Genomic DNA, 22096 nt, shown 5'->3' with positions numbered 1-22096 from the left:
CCCGGTCCCGCCCAGCCGCTGTCCTCCTGAGCACCCCGGGGACCCTGCAGCGCCCCACCCCAGCGGCTGCTGGAGGCCAGGGCCCGGGCCGGCGACCTCGGCGCTTCGCCACAAGTGCCCCTTCGGGAAGGGCCGGGGCCAGGCACAGCCACGTGGCCGCTGGCAGGGGACAAGGGGCGCCGCGTTGAGAGGCTCCCAAGTGCGACAGGACTCGGAGGTCCTTGTCGCTGCGCCGGAGGCTGTTTGGGGGGAGGCGCCGGGAGAGGACAGGCGCCGGCTAAGCTTCCACACGGGCACTGCCCAGCTCGCTGCCACTCGCCGCCGCTCTTGGCTGGGGCTGCTCCCGACAGAAGGGACGCGGGGCGGCCGGGCGGGGGCTCGCGCCTGTGCATGTGCGTGTGCGAGGCGGCGCGCGTTGCCAGAACAAACGAGCAGCCGCGGCGGCCGGGCTCCATCCTGCCAGCTCCCGGGCGCGGGCCCCACGGGCGCCGGAGGAGGGTAAGCCGCCGCGGAGGGGGCCGTGGACGCTTGCCACGGCGAGCGGCGGGCCGGGCGCCTCCCGGGGGCCTTGAGCACGCGGGGCCAGCCTCGCAAACAAAGCCCAGCGCCCGTCACCGGCTGCCCGCCCGGGAAGGCGGCGGCCGCTTGGCACCGGAGCCGTGGAGGACTGGCTGGGCGCAGGCGGCAGCACAGGTAACGGGCGTGCGCGGCTCGCTGGGCACGGGCTGGCTCTCGGCCTGGTGCAGGTCGCGGGGTGGCTGGCAGCCGCAGCTGCGTCTGCTGGGGGGTCTGGGCCCTAGGGGGTCGAGGCCAGCATGGGGGACCCCCTCAAGCCCACAGGACGCAGTGTCCCCCACCCCTCTGTCCCATCCCAGGGGCCTGTTGGTTCAGGCGCAGTGGCTGGAGTCGTCCTGGGGGCAGAGGACCTCTCCCGGCACAGAGGACTGAGGCCAGGCTGTGCAGGGTGAGGGTTTGAGGGGACACCCCAGGGTCCCCAGATTGACAACGCTTCTGGCTCTGGCGCTCGGGCCCCTCCCTCCGAGCTCTTGGCAGCACCACCTCCCTCTGATGCCCTGCGGACTTTGGGGCCAGGTCCCCCCCTGCCCTATGTGTTGGAAGGTGTCCCCAAATGTCCTTGAACGTCTGCTGTTTCTTCTCAAGGCCGACGCCGGGACTCGGCGTTGGGGGGACAGGGCTAGAGGAGCTGGGAGGCCCCGAGAGAAGCGTCTCGACGCCTCTCCCTCCTGGCTGCCCAGGCTGGCTTGGCGCACGGTGTCTGTGTGCAGGCGGTGGGACCGCAGCCAAACCTGTCCCGTCAGCAGGAGATTAGGCGGTGGTGCCAAGGAGCCCAGCTGCCGAGGGCTCGGGGGGCGAGCTGCCCGATGGGGAGCAGCCTGCTTGCTGAGCCGGAAGGGCCAGGACGGGGGAGGTGGAGGAGGGCGCATGTGCCGTGGGCCGGTGCTGGCCACCCTTCCCTGGCCGGGCGGGAGGGAGCCTGCCTTGCCCTTCACCGGCCGCCAAGCACATCTGCCGAAGGGACGGATGCCTCGGGCTGGGGCACAGGAACAGGTGGAACACCACGCCGCTCCAGGGGCTCTGGACCGGGCGCTCTGAGCTGCTGGTGTGGACCCGGGGAGAGGGCATCCGCAGGGCGGCTGGGGCAGGTGGCCGGGCAGGGGACAGCGAGAGCGCAGTGCCTGGATCGGGTCGGGGGTGGGGCTCAGCTCTGCCGACTCAGGAGCCAGGGCTGCAGGAGCCGGAAAAGCTGAGTCTGGAGGGGCCAGAGCAGCACCCCCCACCCCAGGAGAGCAGCAAGTGGTCAGAGCTGAGCTGCGGGAACATGGCGGGGGTGGGGGGAACACACCTGTGCAGGGGCCCAGGGGATGTGGGATGTGGCGTCGGGCTGCTGGAGACGGAAAGCTCAGGCAGGGCCCAGCCGCAAAGACGCTCAGGCGGAGGGCAGGGGCTCCAGTCGACGCCCTCTCCTCCTGGCTGGACGGGCAGTGGGGTGAAGCTCCGTGGCATCGGGCGCTGGATAGCATCCTGTCTGGGGTGTGCCGCTTGGCAAGGGCGGCCCCCGGTCTCCAGGCCTCAGGGTGGGTGGCTGTGAGGTGGGCCGGCGGGTATGGACCGCGTGGATGCTGTGGAGAGAGCCTTCCCAGGTCTTCCGGGGCCATGCCCTGGCTCTAGGGCGGGACTTCGGAGGCTGGGTGTGGGGCGGTCATTCTGTCCACAGCCCCTAGGGCTCTCTGTCCAGGGCCCTGACCCCCCCACCAGGTCTGGCCTGAGAGCCAAGCAGGGAACACAGGAAGCAAGAAGCCACGGGCTGCTGTGACCGTCCCCACCCCCGCCCCGGCAACGGGAGGGGCCCCGACCAGCTCCACTCAGTCGGGACGCGGCAGAGGGTGCAGCCGCTCCTATCTCTGTGGCCTCGTCCGTAAAAGGTGACGCTGCTTCCCGCCACTCTCCAGGCCACAGCAGCACAGCCTGGCACCGATCACCCCCGAAAGCGCCCGCTACTGGCTTCCAGGCTCCATTTAGCCAAAGCTGGGAGCTGCCATTGACCGCCCTGGGTCTGGACAGCCCCTCAGCCAGCTCTCCCCCGGGACCACCTTCGCGGAGGGCTGAGGACACCCAGGCCCAAGGGAACCTACCTCCCCAGCTGCCTTTATGAAGAGAGGACCAAGGCCTGTTCCTGCTGTTGGCAGGGAAAGGGGCTTGGGACCCTCGACAGCCCTGGCTGGGGGTCAGGGGTGTTGGGAGACCAGTGGGTTGCCCATGCTGTGCGAGCCCCCGGGCACGGCCTCACCCACACCCCCCACCTGGAGGTGCAGAACCGGCCCTCAAACATATGAGCTCAGGGATAAGGAGGCAGGTTGGGGGTTCCTGTCCGGCAGGGTCTTCATGTCCCTGGTCTAAGGAGAAGCCAGCACAGGTCTTCAACAAAATCCTCTGCCTTCCTGCATTTGGGACCTCTGCTGAGCCAGGGCCTCCCTGTCCCGGGGTCGTTGGGGACAAAGAGCAGCTCCTGAGCCCGCTACGAGCCTCGGGGAAGCATGGTCCTCCAGGGAGCCTGTGCCCACCAGGGCCTGGATCCTGCCCCCACGGGCTTCCCTGGGCAACGCGTGTCTCTCGTGCTTTCAGGGTCCTGACCCGGAGCCTCTCGGCTTCCTGGCCACCCCGACCTGGCTTCACTCTGACCACCTGCAGGGAACGGTCCTGGCCTGGAAGGGGTCCCCAGCAGGCCCAGGGCTGCTTCACCTTCCCAACTCTCCATCAGGGCCTTTACCCAGCTGCCCTGGCCTCTGGATCGAATTTTTGCGGTTAGCGTCCAGAACATTCACCTGCAGTGACCAGGCAGAAACCTGGTCATGGTACCACTAATTGAGCCACGTCTGAGCTCCGCCCGAGGAAGGGTCTAACTGCCGTGGAGGCAGGCACGGGGACTCAGGGAGAGGTCAGATCGCCTCCTGGTGCGGGAACAAACTGCGCAGGGAGGTCAAGCCTGAGCACGGTCACCAGGATGGGCAGAGAGGAAGCAGGACCCTCCCTGAGGGAGGACGCCGGCCCTTCAAGGTCACAAATGGGTCCAGGGCTCTCCCTGGTGTGGGCCGCAGGCCCTCGGGTCGGAGGAGCCAGAGGGCCCATGTCCCCTCCACTCCCAGCCTGACTAGCTCTCTCCCCACGCGGCCGGCGAGGCAATAAGCCATGCGTGTGCTGTAGAAAGAAACCCCGATCGGCAGAACAAATGGTGTTAATGTGCAGCGCGCTCCGCAGCCTGGCGTTACCCAGCACCGGGAGGGTGGGGGGCGGCAGCTGCACCGGAGCGAACAGCCGTGCAGACAGTTCATGGCCCATGCATCACCGTCAGAGGGACAAAGCACCCCGAGCCCAGCTACCAGCAGCCCTGCTGTCCCGGGAGGAGGCGGCTTCCAGGAAAGCCAGAGGAACAGCTTCCTGGCCCCACTCCTCTCCTGGAGACCCTTGCCGGAAGGTCCCATGCCTGGCACTGGGCTTGCCAGACGGTGCTGCTCAGCTCGACAGGGTTCAGGCATGGCCTGCCTCCTCTCCCCGGGACCAGGTCAACCCTGGTGGGGCGCTGGCTTTGTCCTGTTGTAGACACTGCCTCCTCCACTCGGCCCCCAAAATGCACTGGGGCCAGTTCTGCCTTGGGCCTTGTGCTCTCAGCCCCTCCCTGGTGGCCTCCCCAGACACCCCACGTCCCCTTTCCTCCCCGCCCGGCTTATGCTCCTGGCCCCTCTTCCAGACGCCCCCCACCGCCGCACTGGGCCTCAGCAATCTGTGGTCTCTCTGCTAGGACTTGCTCTTGGCGGCTCAGAGCTGCAGTTTCCATTGGCTGCGGCGGTGTGCACGGTCCTGAGGTGCACAGCTTTCCCCAGGCCGGTCGTCTTCCTCCACCGTCCCATCCCTCCGGCCGACAAGCGCCTGCCTTAGGGGCTGCGGAAAGCTGTGCCCACCGCTCTGCAGGCCACATCCCATGACTATTTCCTGCCATCCATCTGTCCCTGTCGCGGCTGGCGGGGACCCCACGCTCTTCATCCTTCTAGCCGGAGATCTGGGCTGTCTCCCCGGGGTGAGCAGAAAGGGGCCTGGTGGGGGGGGCGGGGGGCAGGGCTCTCGGTGGCCTTCAGAGCCGTAGGCCCGGTCTCTGCCCGCTGCCTTCTCTGTAGCCCCTGCTTCCCTCTCGGCCGGAGGAGCGGGGTTGTCCTGGATGTCTGCTCTCCGGGACTTTCTACTGAGGTCTGTGCTGGGCTCCTGGGCCTTCAGAGAATGCCTGAGGACACTGCGTGGCCCGAGCCACAGCCCCGGGGCTGGGACCCACCTCGTGCACTGCCCAGTCCTGTGTGTCCTTCAGAGCCTGCCCACACAGCTGCTCCCAGGTGAGGGAGCCCGGGTCACTCGGCCTGGGGCGGCCCGCCGGCCTGGCCACCACCCCACCACCCATCGGTCTGTCTCAGTGTCCTTAGAACCTCCTGGGAGCGGGAAGGGTGTCTCGTCACTGGAGCTTCTCACTCAGGGGCTCTGCCGCTCCGGGGTTTCTCGTCAGCGGACCCCGCGGCGATGAGCGGAGGGCCAGGGACCACGCATGCTCGAGTCCAGTCCACGGCACAGCTGTTCAGGGGCTTGGCCAAGCCCGGGTATGCTCTCAGACACGGGAAATCCACCCAGAAGTGGCCCCAGGGCCGAACGGAGGCTGCCAGCAGGAGGCCACAAGGATGGGCCGGGCCTTGTGGGGGGAGAACCAGCTCTCCCAGAAGAGCTCAAGGGTCTGGCTCTTCTTTCCCTCCTGAGCCCCCTGCTTCTCGCGGGCACCGTCCACCCCTGGTGTTCAGGCAGGCTCCCGTCTCCTGTTGTTCCAAGTCCCGCTTTGCAGAGAAACACCTTTCTGGGATGGAATTCACCCCGACCCACCACATGGACCGCAGTTTGTGTGCAGCGCTCCGCGGAGAGGCGGCCGCGGGGGGCTCCCCTGCCCGCCCTACACGGAGGCCTCCCGGTGCAGCCGCAGGCTCGTCCACGGTCCCACACCGTCCCAGCGGGTCCCCCTCTGCCCGGCTCCCGCCGCTGGATGGCAGCCATCACCGCAGCCCCTGCTCGCAGTCCCGGACCCGGCACCGGCACCGGCACCGGCACCACGGGGTCTCTGGGGGGACTCTTGTCTGAAGGGTGGGAGGTGGGCTTGGCGTGTGGAGAAGAGGGGCAGTGAGCAGGGTCCCCCCCCGCCCTCCGCCCTGCCAGGGGTACAGAGGGTGCTGGTCCCCGCACCGTCCGGAGCCCGGGTGGCCGCGGTCACCCCTGGGTCACATGTGCGGGGCGCCGCAGAAGGGCCACACGCGCACGTCAGTTTCCCCCGCGCCCTCTTGGCGCCAGAAGCCGCGGGTTCGCTTGAATGCGTAATTAGCATCTCCAGGCAGGAGAAGGGAGTGGAGGGGTGCAGGAATTTGCATATTAATTTAGCCGAGGGAGAGAAAATTGTTTACCACTTCCTTCTCGCAGAGGACTTAACTCTTTCCTGTTTGTGTGTGGAACCTTGGGGGGAGGGCCTGCGTGCTGCAGAGCCAGCGCACCCCGAGGCCCCAGTCGCCGGAGGAGGGCCCCTGCACACGCCCGGTCAGGCTGGGCCCCACAGTCCAGGGAAGCCCCAGCTCCCCCCCTCCGCGGCTGACCCCCACTACCGTTTTCAGGGCCTGGAGATACCCGGGCCCTTCAGCCACCGCTGGCCTCCACCCCTGCCCCGTGACCCTACGGCTTCTGCAGCACACACAGTGCTGGGCCACGGTGAGCACCCACGGCTGCCCCCCAGGGTCAGAGCCCAGCCCTCACCGAAGGGCGAAGGGCGGCAGAGGAGACACCGCAGAGAGCCCTCCAGGGTCAGAGGGAAGATGAGCCTCCAGGGGACTGCGCAAGGCCGGCTGCCGGGAGGAGGGCCCGCTTGCCCTGGGCCCTGTAGGAGACTTTTCATAGACAGAGGAGGATGTCCCTCCCAGGGATGGTGCTTGGGACAGCAAAGGCCTACGGGGCAGGACGCATGCTGGAGACATCTGGAGAGCAGGGTCCTCTGCTCTGGCCAGATTCAGAGCTTGGGAGGTCTTGGAGGAGTCCTGCTGAGGACAGAGCGAGGCCAGGCCCTGGACGGAAGCACGTTCCTCAGAGCCCCCATCTAGTTGGGAGGAGCTGCCGGGGGCCGGATGAGATGCCAGGGGCGCCCAGCACTGCCAGGACAGACCTTGTCTTCGGGCCCCACCACCACGTGCTCTGGGCGAGATGCCCACTCAGGACAGCAGCGCGTCCACCTGGGAAAGTCGGAGCACTGAAGCGAGCAGGGAGCTCCGGTTCCCACAGAGCCCAGGTTTAGCGGGGACACTGGCAGCTGGAGGCCTCGCCTTCAGCACAGCAGAGACCACTGCCCCCACCGTGAAGACCAGATGAGGCCGTGTGCAGAGCGCCAGGGCCACGCCCGGCCCACACTGGCCAACCCAGAGGAGAGCCGCCCCCGTCCAGCCCAACAGCAACCAGGAACACAGGCCGAGCGCGGGCCACAAGGGCGTCTCCTGCAGTCCACAGACACCACCCACCCACAGCTCTGGGGTCAGGACTGGGTGTCCCACGTCAGCACGCAGCCAAGTCTGGGGACTTGAGAGCAACGGCTGTGGGCACCCTGAGAGCCCACAGGGACCACGGGTGTAAGTCACACGCTGTGGGCGGCCCAGGCAGAGAGGGGATCACACAGACCAACGCTGGTGTCTGCAGGGGAATCCAGACCAGGCCTCGTCCCCTCCTGGAGACTCAGTTTCTCGGCATCACCAGGGGCCTGTCTTCATCCTGAGCTAATCCACCGCAGTGGCCTCTCCTACAACCCACGGGAATTCCACGGAGCCACCGGCTGCCAGCTGTTTGCCACCTGGACTCCACGTGCTCCGAGAGGCCATCTCTCAGGGCTGGTCTACACCCCACAGGCAGGCCACCGAGCAGCCGTGCAGCCGCCGGTCTGGAAGAGGCCTTGGCCGCAGAGCCGGGGACCTCCTGTTCCCGGCAGACGTGCTCGCAGCCCTGAGGCCCGCAGCAGCTGCTGGCTGGTGCGCTCCCTGGGCTGCAAGCTGGGCGCTGGCCGCCCACACCAGATGGGAGAGCTGCCCAGCACGTGGCTTCCTTCCTGCCTCAGCAGGGCACCGTAACCAAGGACATAGGCCCTGGGGTCACAGACACGTGGGCTCTGGAAGCCCTGAGCTGTGCTGCGGACCATCCTATGGCCTGGAGGGGAGGCCTCTCACGGGGTCAAGCCTGGAGGGGAGGCCTCTCACGGGGTCAAGCCTGGAGGGGAGGCCTCTCACGGGGTCAAGCCTGGAGGGGAGGCCTCTCACGGGGTCAAGCGCCTTCCCCGGCACACGGCACAGGCCCTGTGAAGTCAGCGCCAGTGGGCTTCACATACACGCCCCAGCACAGATGCCGACAATGGCCACAGGCGGCCAGAGGACACGGGGGTGTGCCGAGGCTAGGGGGGGCCGGGGCTATGAACACAGCAGCGGAGCCCATCTACAGAAACACCCGTGGGCACCAACAGGCCAGTAGCTGGCTGCAAGTCTGAGAGCCGTGGGCTGGAGGCTGGGGGCAGCAGGATCGAGGACAGACCCTTCAGCCATAGCAAGAAAAGGGCTGTCCAAGGAGGGCCGCCCCGGACCACCCACCACACAGCAGCAGGCGACACGGCTCCCCCAGAGCCAGTGTGGGTGTCAGGGCCTCAACGAGCGCCCAGACCCCTCACCGTGGCCCCCTCTGCAACAGTGAGGAGTGGGGGAGGGGGTATGGCCACCCCAGGGCCCTTGCACCCCTCAGCCAAGCTGCCAGGATGTGGTCGTGACGTGGGAAATCGCCCGCGCAGAACGGCTCGGCTCTCGGGGTCCCTCCCGGCGGGACACAGCCGGGCAGCTAGGCAGACCAGGGGCCGGAGGACATCACTCCAAGGGATTTGGGAGCACAGCGGAGGAAAGCCACCCCGCTGTGGCACCCCTTCTTGCCCATCACCACCGCTTCTCCCTGGGAATTAGGAGGGACCACCTTCCGCGTGGGTGTGGGAGCTGGCAAACGTCTCTTGTGTCTCTCGCTCCCCTGAGGCCTGAAGACCGCAGCTGCGCAGCCCACGGGCTTCTCAGGGTGGTACTGAGGCGCCTGCCCAGGCCCTGTGAACCCGCACCCAGCCTCCAGGGTCCCACTGCCTGATTGCCGGAGTCCTACGGTCCCGACCCACCCAGGGTCCAAGAGCTCCCCAGGCCTGCACCGCCCGCCTCAGGGAGCCGGGGAGATGGAACCGCATCGCACTGGGAGCTGCGCCGCGGCAGGCCCGAGCGGTGTCGCGGAGCGAGGGAGACCCCAGCGTGCCGACCCCGGACCATGGACAGGGAGCAGCAGGGAGGGAGGGCTGGGGCCGGGCTGCCTCTGGCCCGAGTCCGTGGGCTCTGCCCCTGGTGGGTGGGAGCTCCGGGAGGGCAGAAACAGCCTGCTCGGCCCCCGCGTCTGCGCTCACCCGTGAGCCGGGATGGCTCCTTTGTTTGAATCTGTGGGTGTCGTGGCTGGGTCTGGAGGTGATCGTCTCCCTCCCGCAGCTGGCTGTCAGCTCACATCTGCGAACCAGCTTCATTTTCCCTGTCATTAAAACCCCAGGTCTGACAGGGAAAATCTAACGTAAAAACCACCACCCAGTGCTCGCTTCGGCAGCACATATACTAAAACCACCACCCAGGGACCCACCACAGCTCCAGCAGGAGCCCAGCTTCCAGCCTAGGGGACAAGCTCTTCGGGGAGACGGGCTGGGGAGCCCACCCTGCCCCCACCATTTTGGGGTGGGCTGGACTGAGCCGAACAGGTGCTGACCTGCCACCTGTGTAGTGGGACCAGAGGAGAGAGAGGCAGGGGAGGAGGTGGGAGGTGCCGGCACGGGAGGGGGTGCAGGCCTCACCCGGGCTGCAGGTGCGTGTCCCGCGGCCCCACAAAGCCGGCCCCGCTGACAGATGAGGCAGGGAGAGAGCCTGCCTGCTGTCCCTCTGACCGGAGGCCTCCCTGCTCCTCTGGGGTGGGGGGGGTGTGCCCGTGCCCCATGAGGTCGCACAGGTCCTCGGGCAAGTCACAGGGACAGAGCGCAGCCCCATTCATCAAGACGTCTCCACTGCTCAGATCGGCTCCTCCACTTCGAGGGGCACAACTCTAGATGGCGGGAAGTGAGTGGCTCCCCTGCGGCAGGCCGTGTGGACGGACACAGGGCCTGGCCCGTGAGGGGTGTGGCACCCCCGCGGCGTGGGACCAGGCCCGGGGCTGCAGGGCCGCCTGCCACCATCTCAGAGCACAGGGTGGGTGCACCCACCACCCGGAGACCCTCTGACCCCGGGACGGGCGAGGTGGGCCTCGGGGGTTCTCTGCTGCTGTGCGTGGCCCAGGCTGAGCCTCACTGTCCCAGGCCTTGGCTGCAGCCCATCCTGGGCTGAGAGCCTGGGTCTCCCTGACCTCTGGAAGACGTGCAGAGAAGGCTCGAGAGGGCCGCGCCCGCCCACTCCTTTTGGAGACAGGGAGACTGCTGTGAGGCCCAGACCACCGCCTCCCCGCACCCCAGCATGGCTGCGGCCCAGGCGCAGGGGCCCGGCGCGTGCAGGGTTAAACACTGATTACAGCTTTGTCTCTGCGCTGGGTGCATAATGGGCTCATTTGCATACTGCAGTGTGCGCTCAATTAAAATGAACTTTTAATTTCTTCTAAGTAAATTACTTCTTGCCAGTACGTGACGCGCACAAATGTCAGAATAATGGGAGAGCCGTGATGAGCTGCGGAGCGGGACCCGCTGGGAATAGCCCAGGAACATGCATGACCACGTGCTCCAGACACGCACATGGATGGACGCACAGCCCGGGACCCAGCCGGCACACTCACCCTCCGCACGCAGCCCCACTCCCACAGGCCCTCGAGCCCGGGAACGCCCGTGCACCCACCAGGCACCGGGATACGGGCTCAGCCTCCCCTCTCCCCTCGGGCTGCTCATTTACGTGCTAGGGAAGGACGCACATGTGGACAAGCTATAACAAAAAAACGGAACCCGGGGCGGGAGTGGGGGGAGCCAGGGGGCCGCTCTGTTGCGGGGGCAGTCCTGGAGCTGCTGCCCGAGTGACAAGCACCATGAGCTGCACCATCCCCCCTTCTCCCAGCATCTCAGAGGGACAGTGGCACCCCCGAGCCCCAGACCCCGAGCTCCAGACCCTGGCAGCGAGAGAGAAAACCCAGGAGGTAGTGCACACTGCCCGGGCACGCGGCTCAGGCCTGGGAAGCAGCATGGGGACTGGTGTGTCTGCCCCCAGAGCCTGTGTCCTTTTCCCGCCTCGCCCTTCAGGAGCGGAGACTGGAGAACGTGGCAGCCTTTCACTGGCCACACAGGGAGAAGGCGTCAGGGGCGGGAAGCTGTAGCCCAGCCTGGGCCTGTCCTGGCACCTGGAAAGGGTGGCCAGCCAGCCTGAGCTGCCCTGCAGGGCCTGGGCCACCATCAGGAGCTCAGGAGAGGCTCCGGCCTCTGACAAGAGTCCCGCACATGTTCCGTCCCCGGCCAGAGCAGGCTGCAGACGGGGAATCAAGCGCTGGCTCCAGCCCTGAAGGGCCCAACGGCCCTGCACGTAGCATGAGTCTCGGCCACCCAGCTGTCTCCTTGGAAGCTGCCTGGCTGGGGGCTCGCTGCCCAGGGCCATGGGCGGCAGCCACACGGTGCGACCCAGCCGGAGCACCTCAGGATACCCATACACCTGCGGCACCGACGCCTGCGGGTAGCACCCACCAGCTGCCACACTTGATCTTGGACAGGCCAGTCTTGCCCGCATGTCCCAGGAGGATCGGAGGAAGGTGGTGATGTTGCCGATGAATCCCAGAACAAGAGGACGGGCCTTCCCGAGACGACGGAGCGCAACCAGGAGACTGTGGGCCCTGTGCGAGCCTGCAGTACCTCTCAGTGTTCAAACGGGCCTGCGGACCTGCCGGGAGGGGCAGAGACACCCCTGACAAGTCGAGACAAGTGCCTGCCTATTAACAAGTAGTCAGGGAGGGCTTCCTGGAGGAGGAAGGCCCTGAGCGGGCGGCATCAGGAGGAGGATGCGTGAAGGGAGCACAGGACCAGAATGGCTCAGGCCAGTGGAGAGCCCTCGTCCAGGCGTGTCGGAGGGTGAGGAGGAAGCAGCTGCGCAGGGCTCCTGGCGAGCCGGGACAACCACGAAGGGCACAGGGACACACAGCAGAGCTCCTGGGAGGGACATGTTGGAAACGGCCAGCAGAGAGAAGCGGTGGGAATGCTCAGCGTCCACAGGCGGTAGAGAGAGAGGCCCTGGGGGTCTGAGGCCCCGGTCAGAGCCTGCGAGTGGGGCTGCGACTCCTCAGCATTCGGGGGGACACGGAGAAGCCAGGGCTACCGCATTTACCAGTAACTCGCCACCGTTCCAGGTGAAGAGGGGCCATGGTGGCAGCCGGGGGAAGGCTTCCAGGGTCACCTCCTTCCCGGACATACCCCAGTGCACCCAGGGGGCAGGTGGAAGCCCTCACTGGGCAGGTCGTGCCACAGGCCGAAGGGTCCCTCGCTAGCCCAGCCGGGCGGAGGGAAGGACGCGGCGCGGCCTGGCGAGAGGCTGGGGGGCCGAGCCCCGCGCACGAGCCCCGGCGCGGCGGGAGAGGGCACGCCTGCTGCTCCGACCTGTCCGCGGGGCCTGTAGTCGCCTCGCAAGGGGCCACCAGCCTGGCGTCCGAGGTCCCAGCGATGGGCTGACGTGCGAGAGTGACGGTGAGAGCCCAGAGCCGGCGGCTCAGCGAGGCGGCGCGGCTCCCTGGCGCCGTGCAGACAACGCCCGGCTGGTCACTCGCCCTCGGACGCGCACAGGTGGTGACACCATGCCATCACCAAACCCGGGCCGTCAGCCTCCCTGTCTCTGCGCCCGGAGTCCGTGCCCAGACGGCTCCCACCGCACCCGCTGCCAGACTGAGTCCCCACAGTGCAGGGCTGGGCTGCGCGCCGCGGGGGTGCGGGTGCGTCTGCCCGAGCCAGAGGGCAGCCGTGGCCTCCTCGGGGGAGGGTGGTCTCCTCCGGCCCCTGGAGCCGCTGTGCCTTTAAGAGGACGCAGCCCACCCTGGCCCCTTCCTCCCTGCTTTTCATGCCAGCCTCTCCCCCTGGGTAGGTTCTGACAATTACCACTTCCCTGGCAGCTGGGCTATGCGTGCGTGTGTGTGCGTGTGTGTGCGTGTGCGCGTCGATCTGTGCACACGAGGTGACTGGAGCCCAGCGCTGAAATTTACATTGAACCACAAATTAATTTCATAATTTTTCCCTCTCTAATTATGCCAACATCTGCTGCAAAGCCAAGCTGTGCACATGCATTTTAATGTCGTCTCCCCTTCCCTGCTCAGAGCATCGCTGTCTGTCTCTGCACTGAACTTTTCAACAATGATCACAAGAGAAGATCTCGACTTCCGTCTCTCCTGCCCCCAGGACGCGGAGAGGGATGAGGAGGGCAGGGAGAAGCGGGGCGGACAAAGAGGAAGAGGTAGCGAGGGCAGGAGGGAGACGGAGAGGAGGGGTCCGTGCGCCGGGGCTCGGAGCAGGTGGGAGGGGCTGGAGGACAGCGGAGGGACTTCTTCGTTGCTGCAGGGAGAGGGGTCTCAGGGGAGGGGGAGAGAGAGCAGGTGGAACCAGGGGGCCACGGAACGGAGGGCTGGGAAGGAGGCATGGGTGGAGATAGCCAGCACCCCAAGAGCATGGCCCCCGGAGCCAGGGATGTGCTGAGGCGGACACATGGACTCTGCTGGACCCGTTCTTACTGACAAGCCACACGGCCCCTTCTCCCAAACGCCGAGAGGCAGAGGAGGGTCCCAACAAAGTGGTCTTCCGTTTCCTCCAAGCAGGAAGCAGGGCCAGATGAGGTCGTGGGGACCCACCAGCTCTCGGCAACCTTCCTGAGAGTCTGGCTACCCCCAGGCTGGGCATGCTTGGCCCACAACCTTCCCTGTGAGATGTCCTATCTGGGTCCCCAACAGAGGGGCTGGCCTGGCCCATGTCCGTGGGCACCCACGCCGGGCTGGCTAAGGCCCCTCAGGTTCGTACCTCACAGGGTCCCTGGGTGGACCTGACTTCTCCATTCCCTTCTCTCTCCCCACTCACCGCCTCCCCCAGCCTCAGATCGGGGGGGCCAGGCGTTTCCTCTCCAGCCTCACCATGCGGTCCGGACGCTCGGTGATCTTGGTTAGGTGACGAGTAATCGAGGGACTGGACTGAATGAAGCGCATTATCAGACTTCCCTCACCCAGAAAACAAAAGGGTTGACTCTCCCATGGTCCAGTGTGCTCAGTCTCGCCATTTTTTTAAAATAGTTTCTTTTTTTTTTTTTAAGATTATTTATTTATTTATTTGTCAGAGAGAGAGAGAGCGAGAGCGAGCACAGGCAGACAGAGAGGCAGGCAGAGTCAGAGGGAGAAGCAGGCTCCCTGCGGAGCAAGGAGCCGGATGTGGGACTCGATCCCAGGACGCTGGGATCATGACCTGAGCCGAAGGCAGCGGCTTAACCCACTGAGCCACCCAGGTGTCCCCTCAGTCTCGTCATTTTCAAGGTCCACTCCACCCCAGCCTGAGAGGTCAGCAGGGGAGACAGCAGCCCCTCCCCCCCGCAAAGCAGCAGGTAAAATAAGACCAAGTTCATCAAAGCTACAACACGCCAGGCACCACCAAGGTTCTCGTGGAGCTTCCGAACGCCGATTTGCTCTGCCGTGAGAATGGGATAAAGCTCAGGGTGGCGACGGCTCACCCCAAAGGGATCAGGGAGAAGGTTACTGACGACACAGCGTCCGGAGGGGTCACGAGGGTGCGGAGGGCTGTGACGGCACAGGGGTGTTCTCTAGAAGGGCACAGGAAATGGAAGGCAACAGGTGTAAAGTTAGAGTGGACACTGCCTTTGACCGTGATAAAAAGAAAGGTCCCCAGACTCACTCTCCTGCTACAGACGGCTCCTGAGCCAGGCCAAAGGTATGCATGATGGGCCGCTGCCCCCAGCTTCCTGACCAGAGCCATTCCCAAACCAGCGACGGTGAGCAGAGCCCCAGCACTGCCGCGGTCCCCAGAGGTGGAGGGAACAGAGGTCGAGCCGGACTGCTGAGGTGTCCGTGAGCACAGCGGGGAGGACGCAGGGCAGAGGAGGAGTTGCAGAAAGCTGCACGGCCTCCTCTGAATCCTTGAACCGTAAGCTGCACACGTTCAGGGTGGGCCCGACCAGACCTGGCAGAGAGCCAGTCCGGGCTGCGCGCCGACGGGAGTCCGGAGCTGGCACGGGGTGGGGAGACACCATGCGGTCCGGACGGCTGCAGCGCAAAGACCACACCAGACATGCCAGACGCACGAGCTACTTAAACCCTGCTTGAGATCCTGCCACCCTTAGCCAGATGAAGCCCAAGACGCCGGCACGCTAACTCTGCCCCGATGAAACTCCGCACTAGTGAACGCGCTCCGCACGAGCCCGACCACTGACGATCCAGGATCGACAATGTCCCGCGGCCAGTACAAAATCGCTGCATATGCAAAGAAGGAGAAACATCCAACCAGAAAAGGAAAACCCAGCCCAAAAAGCAGACCTGAGATGACGCCGATGTTGGAAATACGGAAAACAGAAGGAAGATGTGTGTGGAGACGGACACTCTTGACAGAGTGGACGCAGGAGGCTCATGTGCAAACTGCTTGTAGCCATAAAAACCAAGCAACGACGCAGAGCAGGAAACACCAATCTGAATGGAAAATTCACAGGACGAGTCTAACAGCAGACTTGGCTGCAGAAGAAGTGACTTGGGGACTTGAAAATACAAATGTCCCATAGAACAATCGAGATTTAAGAACAGAAAGTCGGGGGGGAGGGTCTCTGAATCAGCAACAATAATAACAAAAACCCTCAGTGACCGGTGGGACAAGGCCCTCTCGTGTGCACACACATACAGTAAGTCAGTGACCGGTGGGACACCGCCACCAAGTCCCTTCCGTATGCATACGCATACGGTAAGGAGTGCGGGGCTCAGGAGTCTACGTGAGGAAATAACACCTGAGTATTTCCCAGATTTTATGCAAAGTATCAATCAAATCAATCCAGTGCAAAAGTAGCCAGAGTGGGGCGCCTGGGTGGCTCAGTTGGTCGAGTTCCGACGCTCGGCTCCAGCTCAGGTCACGAGCTCAGGGTGGTGAGACGGAGCCCGGCATCCGGCCCAGCGTCCGACTGCACTGGCCCGGAATCTGCTTCGGCTTCTCTCTCCTTCTGGCCTCCCCCATCAAATAAGTCCATCTTTCTAAAAAGAAGCAGCCAGAGAACAGACACCTCATAGAGAAGGAAACAAGGTAAGACACACGGGCAACCTCTTATCAGAGACCCTGTGAGCCACAGTATCACGGAATGGCATCTTTAAAGTGTTTAAATAAAAATTCTATATCCTGCTCCAAAAAGAAGTCCTTCAAAACTTAGTGGACTATCGGTAGTTTCAGCTCATTGGGAAAGGCATAACAATCGTACACGAGCGTGCACTTACGACGACCTTCCAAGTATGGGCAGCAAAACAAGCAAATGGAAAGGGGACAGACAAACCCACAACAGCTGCCAGAGCTCTTGACGCGCGTCGCGGTAACTGCCGGGACACACACAAAGAATGCGCAAGGACATCAAGACCTGAACAGCACTATCAACCCGCATGAGCGAGTCAGGCCTGAAAAATCAGGAGAGACACAGCAGAAAGCAAGAATCAATAAGATATAAATTAATAGCGGAAGACACCCTCAAGTTAGCTCTTTGAAAGAATAACGTTACTCAGAAAGAAAAGAAACAGAAAACAAAATTTCCGACATCAGGAATGAAAGCTAGCACGTTACCCAGAGACATTAAAAGGGAAATAAGAAAACATTATTAACAACTTTATGCTGAGAAGTTTGACAATTCGCAAAAACAGGCAAACCCCTTGAAAGGGGCGCCTGAGTGGCTCAGTGGGTTAAGCCGCTGCCTTCGGCTCAGGTCATGATCTCAGAGTCCTGGGATCGAGTCCCACATCGGGCTCTCTGCTCAGCAGAGAGCCTGCTTCTCTCTCTCTCTGCCTGACTCTCCATCTACTTGTGATTTCTCTCTGTCAAATAAATAAATAAAATCTTTAAAAAAAAACAAACAAACAAACAAACAAAAAAAAAAAACCCCTTGAAAGACCCAAATTACCAAAACTGACAGAAGAAGAAACAGAAACTCTGAAAAGTCATACGTCAACCACCAAAATGAATTCCTCACTAAAACCTCCCCCACACAGGAGCAGGCGGCTGCTTCTGGCTCCAGGCAGGGTGGGGCACGGAAAGGCTTCCGCAGCCAAGAAGCGCCCGAGAACCACAGAGCTGCCTGTGCCTTCTGCCCCGTCCACTGCCCGGCGATGTGTCTAAGCGTTTCCTCACCTCCAACAACCTGACCTTGCAGGTCAGCAGAGCCTCGGAGAGGTGCCGTGTCTCGCCCAGGTCGCACAGGAGGTGGCACAGCTCCTTCCTGGTGCCCACGGCCAGGAGGCTGCTCGGAGCTGCCCGGCGCTTGCTTCCTGCGTCGCCTTTTCCTTCCCATCCCTGAGCCTTTGAGACAAGGGACCAAAGCCCCCATGAGCCATGCAATGAACCTCTGTCTTCAAAAGCGACATTCAGCAGACCCCTCTCTTGTTCCCTGGGGAAAGCAGCTTGTTAACCCTCTCCTAACATGCACCCCTGGAGATGCTGAACTTCATTAATACATCGGTGACTGAGCAGAAACACACACACACACACACACACACACACACGGTAACCCATGATGTATCCCTAAGCCAAGCCTCGTGAGACAGAAAGGGATCCCCCACCCATCAGGATGACAGAGAGACCAGCACTGACCTGGGAACTTCAGGCCAAGCAGTCTACCTGCTGGGCAGTGTGACCACACACCCCGCTGGTCGGACGCATCCTAGAATACAACACCCGCGCCAGGCAGGGTCTGCCCGCGCTCTCGGGCTTGCCCCCATCCCCGGGAGCAGGCAGCAGGCAGACACTCTCGTTACTCCTGCTTCAGGCAGGTTGACTGCTTTTCCGGTGGTCAGGGAGCGGGGAGACGTCCGCACCTATCACGGCTTTCCCCTGGAAGTGCCTTCCTCGCCGACACATTCCCGGAGAGTCTGAACGTGCAGACGTGAATCTGCGGGGACAAGCCCTTCTTGCTCCCCCTTTTGCCGCAGGCACCAGGAAGTTCAGAATAAAACTTAGGGCTGATGGGGAGTCCCGTAACCTACGGACCAGCCCGCCTCTCCTGCTCACACACTTCTGCGGTTTCCTGCCTCTCCCCACGCCCCTCTGGAAGCAGACGGGCATCAAGTTATAAACAGCGTTTTTAAAGGAACCAATCTGCGGGCGCAGGCGGACCTCCCAAGACACCGGCCCGTCCTGCCCAGCACTGAGCCTCCTGGACAGCACCTTCCTGGGGTGTCCGCACTGCCCCCAGAGCCCCCTGCCCCGCGTCAGCTCCATCCTCTGCCTCCTCACTGCCGACAGCTGGAAGGTGCATGTGCTGCGGCGGAGGGAGCACTGTGTTAGGAGCCAGGCACCTGAGAAGTCCAGCCCTGCAGACGGCTGAGACTCAGAACCCTCCTGGGACCCCCCACCCCCACCCCAGAGCCCAGGCAGGGGGCTCTGGGAGCAAGAGGGTCTGTGGCACCCAAGACCACAGGCACCTGGGGACGCTCTTTACTCCGTGGCTCTTCCCAGTCTCAGTTCTGGACGCCTCTGGTGGGAACGCCTTCGCCCGCATCCCCCTTGGAAAGTGAAGACACCGCCAGGGAAGCCCCTCCAGTTCCTCCACAGCAAGCCCAGCGTCCATCCCTCCCCCTCAAAGCACACTGCCTGCAGGCCTCCGTCGCAGCACATGGGTCACTCTGCCTGGACTCTGGGGACTCGCGAACATGCCAAGACCCTCCACGAGCACACGGGCCCCCACACAGCCTGGAGCCTCCCAGGGCCCAGGCCTTCTTACCTGGGCAACGGGGCTGCCTGGGGCCTGCAGACTGAGGCCACCATCCCGGGGGAGGGGCGCCGAGGACTGGTCATGGTGTGCCTGGACTGGCCGGTGACAGCCAGGACCTGTGGGCTAGCTCTGGGGGCCCCCCCACCCCCTGCTGCTCTTCACCCCAGCCCCTGGGTGTTTACTATTTTGTTGTTGCTGTTCGTTCCTCACCAGGTGGAAACCCGCACTGTGGGGCTTAATTGCGCTCAGCCAGCTGCTGCCGAACACGGGAACGTGCCGCGCGGCAGAGACAGCCTCCGCGGGTGGAGGCGGGAGGGCAGCCGTGGGGAGGGGCGGGCACCTGGGAGGCCGAGGGAGGCGGGAGCCCCAGGCCCAGATGGAAAGGGGTCCGAGTTTGGGGGACACAGAGGGGACTTTCCAGGTAGATGCAAAGCTGGGCGGCCCCCGGCTGGCACCCGTCCCCTGCTGTGCAGTGACTCCAGCTCCTAAGGACCGGGAGCCCGCAGGACAGAGGGAGACTCTGCAGGGGGACCATCACCCGGGCCAGTGCTAAGGACAGGCTGACCAGCGCAAGGAGCACAAGGTGGTGTGTGTGTGTGTGTGTGTGTGTGTACAATCGTGCATATGTGAGGTGGATACGAGTGTGTGTGTGTGCGAGTGCATGCGTGTGTACACGTCTGTGGCTCGTGCATGCGTCTGTAGTGTGCACGCGTGTGTGGCGTGTGCGCACGGATGACGTGTGTACACGGGACAGTGTGTCGGTGAGAACGTGTGGACGCGCGTGTGGCGTCTGTGCATCTCCACGGGGAGTGCGTGTAGAGGACCGTGTGCACCCAGTCTCCAGATCAGGATTAGGCTGGGTGGCGGGCGCGCGCGCACACACACACACACACACACACCCCGTCTCGGGACACGCCTCGCTACTTCCCCAGGACACTCACAGAGACTCCCTAAGACTGTGCTCCGCCGAGTGCGTGAGCGCGGGGTCCAGCGGGACGGGGCTGGTGCGGGCGCAGGTTCTGGGGGAGCTACACGGGCTGGGCACGGGGAGACCCCGGCGAGGAACACGCCCACCTCACCCCTCCCACGGCAGTCACCGCACTGCCCGGCAGACTGCCCCCCGCACACGCACAAAGATCCACACGTCAGGGAGAAGACACCTAGAGCCCAGTGACCGTCCGGGAAGTTCAGGTCTTGTCGAGACGTCACTGCTCACCCACCGAAGTGGCTGCACCCAAGAAGACCAAGGAAGCAAGTCCTGGCGAAGGCCGGGGGGCAGCTTGCTCGCTGGCCGGTGACCTGTGTGGTCGCCGACCTCCCCCGCTGACTTGGGAGCGCACCTGCCGACGGGTTTCTCCCCGCCGGCGCTGGCTGCGCAGACTGGGGGGCTCACAGGCCCCACTGATGTCTCACAGCCCAAGACCAAGGTCCCGTCGGGGAGGACCCGCTTCCCGGTTCAGGAGGCCGGGTCCTCGCCGGGCAGAAGCGGGGAGGGCGCGGCCCCGGGTCTCTGCTGTAAGGGCTCCAACCCCTCACGAGGCTCCGCCCGCTGACCTCACGGCCTCCTCCTGACGCCATCACACCGGGCGGGGGGAGTCCTGGGTTCCCGACATGGGCCAGGGGGACACAACCTTCGGTCTGCAGTCCCCCGCCGCAGGGCATCAAGTTCCTGTGCGTCCTCGGCCCTCTGCCTCCAGGTCTTGGTCCACCCCACACCCGGCAGCCCGGCCTTCCCAAGTTTCCCCGCCAGAGCGGGCTGGGGCGGGCGTCCTCCTCCGCACACCTGTCCCCGCTCGGCTGAGCAGCCCCGGGAGATGAGCTCCGACCCGGGGTGGAGGGGAAGGGGCGGAACCGTGTCTTTCTGCCACGCGCTCTGGCTTTCGGAACACGCTGTCCACGAGATCCCGCCGGCCCTCACCCAGCCCAGCACGAGGAGCACGGGGTCGGCCACGGGCCCAGACGGCGCGGCGGACGGCAGGGAAGACTGGGTCCAGCTGCTGGGACGCGCAGAGCGGCTGCCCCTGGTGGTTGGGGCGCAGAGAGTAAGGAAACGTGACGTCCCCAAACGTCGGCCCGCGGGGCGCGGGGCCGATCCGGCGGCTTCCTGACGGCACCCGAGACCCGCGTTCCTGCCGTGGCCACGGCTTCCCCGCCTGCGCCGCCGCCGCGCGTCTTGCCACCGGAGACGCTGACGGCCTCGGGTCCCGCGCAGCGGGTGGACGCCTGCTGGCCAACGGCCCCGGTGGAGGGAGCGGCGCCTGCGGAGCCGGGCGGGGCTGTCCGCTCCTGGCGTAGAGGTCAGGCCCGCGGCCGCGGCGAACGGCCCAGGCTCCGCTCGCCACTCCCCGGGCTCCCTGTGCGCACAGCGTCGGACCGGACCGCGCTCGGGGCTGGGGCAGAGGGGACGCCCACGAGGCCAGGACGACAAGGTCTGTGGCTCTGATCGGGAGCGGGTGTCCCGCCAGCCTCCCCTCCGTCCTCCGAAGAGGGGCCTGGGCTGCAGCCTCGCCCGCCCGTGCGCGCAGGTGCCGCCCTCCTCCGCCCGCCCGGCCCGTCGCGGCTCACGGGAGGCCGGCGCGCCCCGGTGTGCAGACGCCGTCCGGCCTGCCTGGCCCGGGGCCCCAGGGCTGGCCTGGCGGGGCGCGCCGGGGAAGGGGCTGTGCGCCCTCCTGCAGAGGCTCTCGCTGCCTCACTGCCCGGTGCGCTGCCAAGGTTGGGGTCAGCCGGCGCCGCAGCCCTTCCCTCCTCTCCTGGGCCCCCGCGTCCCTCCTCGGGAGGAAAGCCACGACCAGAACGCTGGCTGGACCAAGCGCTGGTCCTCATCCTCCAGGCACGAGGATAGTCCTGCCTCCTCCCCGCTGGGGGGCTGGGCCGGGTCCGCGCGGCGGGTTGGGGTAGGAGGGAGGGAGGCCCTTGTCCGCCCGCCGGCCCGCAGAACCTGGAGCTGGGCCGCGCTGTGGCTCCTGACTTTGCCAGGGCCTGCCCGGCTTCTCTGAAAACAGGCGGTGAGGGCCTGCCTGCCCCCAGAGGGCCAGCTGCCGGGGGCCCAGGCCGGCCCAGCCTCTCCAGGTGGAAAGCCGGTGGGACGCTCGTTGAGAGCGAGTCTGAGAGGCCTGTCCTGTCCCTGTGACTGTTTAGCGGCCGCTCGCTTCCTTCCCGGCCGACTTGAACGGGCAAATGACCACATCAGCAGCCACGCCTGCTGCCCCCTAACCCAGGGCGGCTTCCCCGCCTGCAAGCTAGAGGACCCTCACCTTCCCCCCAGTGCACAGGACTTTGTCTCCTGTTCTCCTGAACGGACTGACTGAATGGCCTGTGACCCACCCGGTCTGCCTCAGAAATTCGCCCCCCCATGCGCTCGCCGGGGCACGTGGCATCGCTCATGCCGGCTGAGGAATGACTACGGCTTAGACTCAATGGAAAAGGGTGCCTGGGTGGCGCTGTTGGGTAAGCCCCGGGATTGAGTCCCACCCACATGGGGCTCCCAGCTCCCGGGGGAGCCTGCTTCTCCCTCTGGCCTCCCCTCTCATGCTCTC

The sequence above is a fragment of the Mustela putorius genome, unplaced genomic scaffold, assembly GCF_011764305.1.
Source record: "Mustela putorius furo isolate JIRA1106 unplaced genomic scaffold, ASM1176430v1.1 tig00000174_pilon_pilon_pilon, whole genome shotgun sequence".
Taxonomy (NCBI): domain Eukaryota; kingdom Metazoa; phylum Chordata; class Mammalia; order Carnivora; family Mustelidae; genus Mustela; species Mustela putorius.
The sequence above is the reverse complement of the archived record's forward strand: the minus strand, read 5'-3'. Positions refer to the sequence as shown.